The sequence below is a fragment of the Rattus norvegicus genome, chromosome 5, assembly GCF_036323735.1.
Source record: "Rattus norvegicus strain BN/NHsdMcwi chromosome 5, GRCr8, whole genome shotgun sequence".
NCBI classification, from domain to species: domain Eukaryota; kingdom Metazoa; phylum Chordata; class Mammalia; order Rodentia; family Muridae; genus Rattus; species Rattus norvegicus.
The window spans coordinates 125,897,501-125,904,773 of NC_086023.1; the positions used below are offsets into that span (position 1 = coordinate 125,897,501).

At 44.8% G+C, this 7,273-nt stretch overlaps 1 long non-coding RNA gene across 1 annotated transcript in view; it reads left to right on the forward strand.

Annotated features, from left to right (window-relative positions):
• Positions 1–4,217, forward strand: part of LOC120102941 (uncharacterized) — a 7,916-nt gene extending 3,699 nt beyond the window's left edge. Inside the window, exon 4 of the long non-coding RNA XR_005504921.2 lies at positions 1–4,217. This exon is cut by the window's left edge and continues 424 nt beyond it. This is a non-coding gene — a long non-coding RNA (uncharacterized LOC120102941).
• Positions 4,218–7,273: the final 3,056 nt, after the last annotated feature.

The window sequence follows — 7,273 nt, forward strand, 5'->3', positions numbered from 1 at the left end:
GCTGAGACCCTCAAGGCCTACAGGAGCACAGACAGAGGTGCCCACACTGTGACCTCCGGGCCTCATCTAGGGTCCTGGCAGTCATATGGCATCCCAAAGCCACAGCAAAGAAGACAGGTCAAGCCTGTGGTCTGCCCCAGCCCGTGAGTGAACTTTCTGTAACTTCTCAGCACCAGCAATTAGGACTCCTGCTGGGTCTGAGCAAACCTGAATGCTATTCAGGAAGCTTGATCACATTGGTGCAAGGGGCTCGTTACAGGTGGGGACTGTCCCGGGTCCCTAGGAGAGGAAACACAGCACCGGTACCTCAGCAGCACTCTGGTACATCTGGACTTTCTCCTTCATTCCTTGGAGCTGTGCTAGTTGATGAGCTGTGGCGCATAGCCAGAGTGTTTCCAGAACTGTTAGCTATTATGTCCCCCCAAATAATCAATTGCATGCAGCGATCTGCTTCTTTCCTTCAAAGCAACTGCAGAGCTAAAACTCCAGGCTCTTTCTAGGGCACACATTACTTGCTCACCAACAGGGGGTCCACATCTCCAGATACCCCACTTTCTTTCCATTCCTCACTCAGCACCAGATGCAAGTCCTCTTGGTCTCCAGGCACCATAACGCCCTTATGGGCGTCTCAAAGTGCTGTTGGCAGAGTGAACTAAGGTCCCAGCCATAGGAGACCCTTTCCTCAAAGCACTGTCTCTGCATAGATTATTACAGACAATAAAGCATACTGACCGGACAGGTTCAAATCCACAAATAGCAGACTGCCCGGTGAATAGGTAAAGCCGCCATTATGTATCAGCCAGAGAAGCAAAGAGCTGAATGCCTCCTGTCTGCCTTCTTTCTACTCTTTCCCTTCCACATCTACCTGTCCAGCAGCCCTCTTTCCCTCCCACCTCCTCCTTTCTCCCCCCTCTTTTCTCTTCTCCCATCTCCTCCCCTTCCCCCTTCCTTATCTCCCTTGCCTGTCTCCTTTCCAGGCTCCATGCCCCTCTCGCAGCCCCGATGCACAGCTTTCTGCCTTTCCCTCTTCACTTTAGAGCCCTTAGGGCAACTCCATAGCAAACAGACAAAGTTTGTCTCACACACACACACACACACACACACACACACACACACACACACACACCATTAGAGCTGGGGCACCTTTTAGTGATGCTATTTAAAACCCACAGCTTACTGTTTGGCTGGGGCCACAGTTTTAGTAGGAATGTTAAAAGCTGACTACTAGCTGATAGATACATAGTTCATACCCAAAGGTGGAAATCCTGGGCCCAAGATGCCTGGGACATTAGTGTATTAAAAAGCATAAGAAGGACTGAGACTATAGGTCAGTGTGGAGATCTTGCCTGGCATGTGTGAGCTCCTAGTTTAGTTGCCAAGCCTGAAAACACACAAACAGAAACACAGAAAAGGGTTTAAGAGATTGTTCCTTAAGTAAGAACACTCGCAGTGACTGTAAGAGGACCAGAGTTCAAATCCCCAGTATCAAGCCATAACCGCAGTGTTAAGGGCTTAGAAGAGTGACATAGGAGATTGGGCCTAACTAAAACAGCAAGCTCAAGGCTCAGTGATTGCCCTAGTCAGGGCTTCTATTGTTGGGATAAACATTATGACTAAAGCAGCTTGGGAAGGAAGAGTTTGTTTGTCTTATACTTCCATAGCACTGTCCATCACCAAAGGAAGTCAGGGTAGGAACTCAAACAGGGCAGGAACCTGGAGGCAGGAACTAAGGCAGACACCACGGAGGAAGCTGCTTCCTAGCTGGTTCCTCATGTCTTTTCCAACCTGCTTCCTTATAAAATCCAGGACCACCAGCCCAAGGGTAGCACCATCCACAATGGGCTGGGCCCTCTGAATCAATAACTAATTCAGAAACTGCCCTACTGGCTTGCCTACAGCCTGATGTATGGGGCATTTTCTTGATTGAGGTTCCCTCTCAGTTGACTTTAGCTTGTACCAAGTTGACATAAAACCAGCCAGAACAGTGACACATTCTTTCAAAAATAGATGAAAACTATAGAAGAAGACACATCATACTGACTCCTCTGGCTCTCTGTATATACATATAACACATATATACATACATACATGAATACATACATACATACATACATACATACATACATAAAATCAAATCACAAGGCACGGGCAGTTCTGTATACAGTATCCAATAGAATTAACCAGAAAATTAAAAAACTACTACATCACTAGCTCTATGATCTTGCAGAAATGTGTTCTATGTAGGCCTCCATTTCTAACAATCTGAGAGGTTCTGAAACTTTGTCCTGCCCCTCCAGGAAGAATTTAAGGGTTCATAAGAGAGCTGTTGGTGATAGTAGAACCCAAGAACAAGAGCATCATGGGGTGCATACCCCTGGCATGGTGTAAGAGGAGTGAACAGAGATAGGGGGTGTCCCACACAAGCTTAGTCATCAGCCGCTGCAAGGAAGCTCCCTTTGAAGCTAGGTACCTGCACATGGGAGTCTGTAGAGAGGGCTGTGTGCAGCAGGGTCAAAGAGAAAGAAACACAGGGCACTCCACACAGAGAAGTCTCAGCAATGTCATAGGAAACTTGTCTTTCAGAAACTTGTCCCAAATTGAGATAAGGACATTTATAATTCTGGGGGGAGGTGGCTACCATTAACAACTGTGATTGGCTCAAGAAAGGGAGAAGCTGCGAGAAGTGACTGTGTTCCTGAAAAGGGACTAAGGGCTGTCTGCTGGCAGCCCTTTTAGCATGTAGAGAAATAGTTCCTTTGATGTAGATAAGTGGTCTGGGCCATGTTTCCAATGTCCCCTGCCTTGTCCTTATACTTACATAAATATGGTTTTTTATTTCCTCATGCAATTAGGGAATAGAATCATGCTGATGTACTTACAGGGGAAATGTGGGGAAATTATTTCTACCTTAAAAAAACGTAACTACTGATGAGCTGTTCCCAAGACGAACGCACGTCAGAGGCAGGGCACAGAAGCTGACGGAGACCAACAGTGGCATCCCAATGAGCTCCTAGACTTGCACTTTAGGTCTCCCTCTACTGGCCAACTCAATATTTTGCCTCTTGGATTTGTTATCTCATTGCCCTTATACTTCAACACAGTCTACGTTTCTGTCCCTTTAGAAACAGTCAGAACTCCTCTTGTGAGTCTGGCTCCCCATCCTCATTGGAAGCCTCTTTCTCTACGTCTCCTCCCCATCTCCCATGACACTACCTCAGCATTTTTCACCTTGTGATTCATTACCCCTTTAGGGGTGAATAACGCTTTCACAGGGATCACATATCAGATATCCTGTATATCAGATATTTATATTTCAATTCATAACAGTAGCACAATTATGGTTATGAAGTAGAAAAAAGAAATCTTATGGTTCGGAGGGTCACCACAAGGAACTGTATTAAAGGGCTGCACCATTAGGAAGGTTGAGAACCACTGCTCTAAACCATTACACATTCCAGCACAGCACTGTGCCCAGCTCTATAGTACTTTCTATAGATGGGCTATAGTCTTCCCCAGGATGGACTTCTACAGTCTTTAAATACTAGACCCAAGTCCCCATTCCCTAGGCCTCCTCTGAGTCTTCCATGTACCTACCTATGGCATTTAGATGAACACACAACCAGGTTGACCACGTAGATATACCTAGAAGCCAGATATAGCGATGAGAAATTGATTAGGCTCCAAAGATATTTGTCCTAAGTTTAAGTCTCTTGTCCCTGACTTAAAGCTTTTGAATGAATCTGTTAAGGAGTTGAGGGCTGTTTTCTTACTTACTAGATCATTACACAGTCTACTTCAAAAGATTATTGTGCCGATAGCATGAGGGGACAGTGACACGCGTAGAATGCCTGACTGAGTGTCCAGCATGGGGCCAATGCTCTAGATGTGGTAGGAGCTGCTGGAGGCAGACCCCAGTTCTGCATTCCCTCCTTTGAGAAGCTCCCCAATTAGACTGTAAGTTCCCTGAGGGCAAGGCTTATGGCTTCTTGTTCATAATTGCCTCCTAATGCGTGGCTCACAGCCTGAATAAATATTCAAAGACATTAAAATAAGTATCATGACACTATTGAATGAAATGGACTTGAACTGAATCCTTTATGGTTCCCCAATGCAGAGGACATATCTCATTTATTTTTGAAAAGAGGAAATTAGAAATTCCATTATATGGTGATCAGAGCTGTGGTCTTGGCAGCTGAGGAAAGACGAGGTGGCCTGCTGCGCATGATGAGTCACACGCACCTCTTCCTCCATCTTCTGGGCAGCTGCCCTCACAGGGCTGCTGCCATGCTGGACAGTTCAGACTAAACACAGATACATCACTGTCTCCTCACACACTGCGTCACATCTGCAACAGCAATGGGCTCCTGGGGACAGTAAGAGAGACCGAGACCACCTTGAAGTGGTTAATGTTCATACCTGTCACCTTGCTGTCATCCTTCCTAGAGCAGCCTCAGAGCGAGTCCATGGGGCAATGGCTGCATGGCAAACCATTCTTCATGTGCTGGGCCCTGGATAGCTCACTAGGTTCTGCTCTTGAGAAGAAGGAAAATTATGTGCTTGACACAAATTCCACTGATGAGAGTCACCTCTTGGCTCTTAATTGCTCCTCATGAGAACATTCATGATACAATGGCAAACACTTGGAGGAACTCCTGCACAGACAGTCATTTACTTGGATGAAAAAAAGAAAAGCAACCTCATTTTTCCTGGAAGGTTGACAAAAAAATATCGAGAGCTGCGTTCTTCTCTTTACTTGATGCTGAATAAATATTTATTAAAGGTGCACCATGTAGTGTCCAGAATCCTGGGCACGAGGAAATGAGATGTCAGCCCAGGCTGCTTAAGCTTAGAGATAGCTGGGCAGTCAGTCCAAAAGGCAGCAGACTCAGTATGTGCAGAGCAGGCTCCGCTGCAGACTTGGGGATGGTCCAGAGAAAATAGCTATGTGAAGGGATGGACCACCTGGACTCTACTCCTGTGAGTACTGGCTGAGAAGGGAAAGGGTCAGAGTAAGACCCAGCAAGAAAACAGTAGAAAGTGCACTGTTCACCACAGCAAGGCAGTACAGGAAGCCATCACTAGAAGATGAAGAAACAGAGATTTCACACTGGGTACCCGAACATTTTCTAAAAGCATTAAAGTTCCAACAGAGTCACTTCAGAATCCCAGGCAAATTAAGTGTCTCCTGTGACAGGATAGTATATCCATGTTCATTAAATGGAAGTTGTCCCTCAGGTCCAAATCCTTAGCTAGCTTAAGAGCTAACACGGGTTAGCTGTGTCAGGTTTGAATGCGGCCGTCTTTCTAAGCTTTCCGAAGTCCGACAAAGAAAGAAATAGGAAAAAAAACAAATAGAACAAGCAAAATCCAAACCTGTTGAGATGGCTAATTTTGTGTGAGAACTTGGTTAGGGCACGATGCCCAGTCTTCTGGTCAAGCACTAGTATGAACATTGCTATGAAGATGTCTTACAGATATAATTAATATTTATTAAAAGTTTTCTCAGGTAACTTTAGTAAAGCATATCCCCTCCACAGTATGAGTGGGCCTCATTCAGTTCAAGACTTTAGCACAGATCTCATGGTATCCCAGAGAGAGAATTCTGCCATGATACTTCAACATAGGAACTTTGCCTAGGTTTCCGACCTGCTGTCTTGCCTATCAGATTTGAGATCCATGTCTACTCTAGAATTCTTACCTGATTTTCCAGCCACCTGACAGACTTGCTGCCATGACATGAGCCAATTCTGTAAAGTAAACCTTTCTGATAGACAGACAGACGCATAATAGATGTGGGTAGGTAATAGACAGATGATAGAAGGCAGCTAGATAAATTATGACTAGATAATAATAATAATAACAGATAGATAGATAGATAGATAGATAGATAGATAGATAGATATGGATGGCTAGATAGATAGATAGATAGATAGATAGATAGATAGATAGAGTAAATTGAGGAAAGATGGGTAGATAGATGACAAATATCGATATAGATGATGATTGGTAGGTAGGTAGATGATAGGCAGACTGACAGATAACAAGATATAAAGTATGCATACATATTTCCATAAGTGCGCAATTCATGCACATATGCAGCCATGAGGGCCCTGGCTGATACAACTAGAATTCATAAAATCTACTCCAGCCTCCTCTCTCTTTTCATTTAGTCATTTCCCCACCAGCAGAACAAGATTAATCACTCTCACTTTGAAGGTGAACTGAGTGTGAACATACTCCACACATGACCAGCACGAGCTGATGTCTCATTGTTGTTTCTTTTCCTCCTCCCTTTGATTGATTGACAGGACAGACACAAAGCCAGAAAAGAGGTATTTTTTCTGCTGACACAGCTGCCTTCAGTGAAATCTGATCTATAATGGATAGTGCTAAGTCCACGAAATAGAATTTACTCTCGGAGCATTGTTGCCAGCAGGACGGATGGCTGCTCTGAAGGCAATTGCTCAAGAGTTCACCTTAGAGAAAATGTCCAGGTTCGGTTTTATGTGTGTAGAAAGTAAATTCTATGGCAAGGGTGGCAACATTTAGACAGGGAGAGAGCTTAGCCAGGGAATTAAACATGTCAGGAGCCTCAAAAGGAAAAGTGAAAGGTAAAAGGGGGTACACGTGGACACTTTGACAAGTGGCACTACGGGAGGAAAGAGGGCATCTGGAATGGGATGTCACTGTTCGCCACAAGAACCAAGGACTGCGCTCAGTAACTCACAAGGTGGTAGGGGACAAACAGAAGCTCAGCTCTAACTCTGTTATCACAACTGGCTTACATTATTATCCCTTGCTTAACTGACCACATCACAAACACACAGAGAGAGGCAAAGCAGGCAGGCTCTCTTGATGGAATCTTTACAGAGGTTAATTTCTCATGTTTCTGTCAGCAAAATTCCCAACGTTGGAGTTATTCCAACATTAGACAGAAAGTGGCTAAGATAATGGTCACACAGCAGAACCTACAATACCTGCAAGCTCCCAACCACAGCTTTTGTAAACAACTAAGAGGACTGTTTTGGAATGGGTAGCAAAGAGGCACACCAGTACTGATGGGTCAGCTGAGGGTGCTAGGTTGAAGTGTGAGGCGGGCAGCAAATTCGTTCCATCATGGAAAGGGTCGTTATTGATTAGTTATGTCTGTCCAAAGAGCCTGGGAGTTTTCAGCTGGACCAGAAATTGTCAATCCTAATCCCGTCCAATAGTTCTAATACCCTACTCACCATTTACACCATAGGTCAGTAGAAAACAGCCCAAGGGACAAATC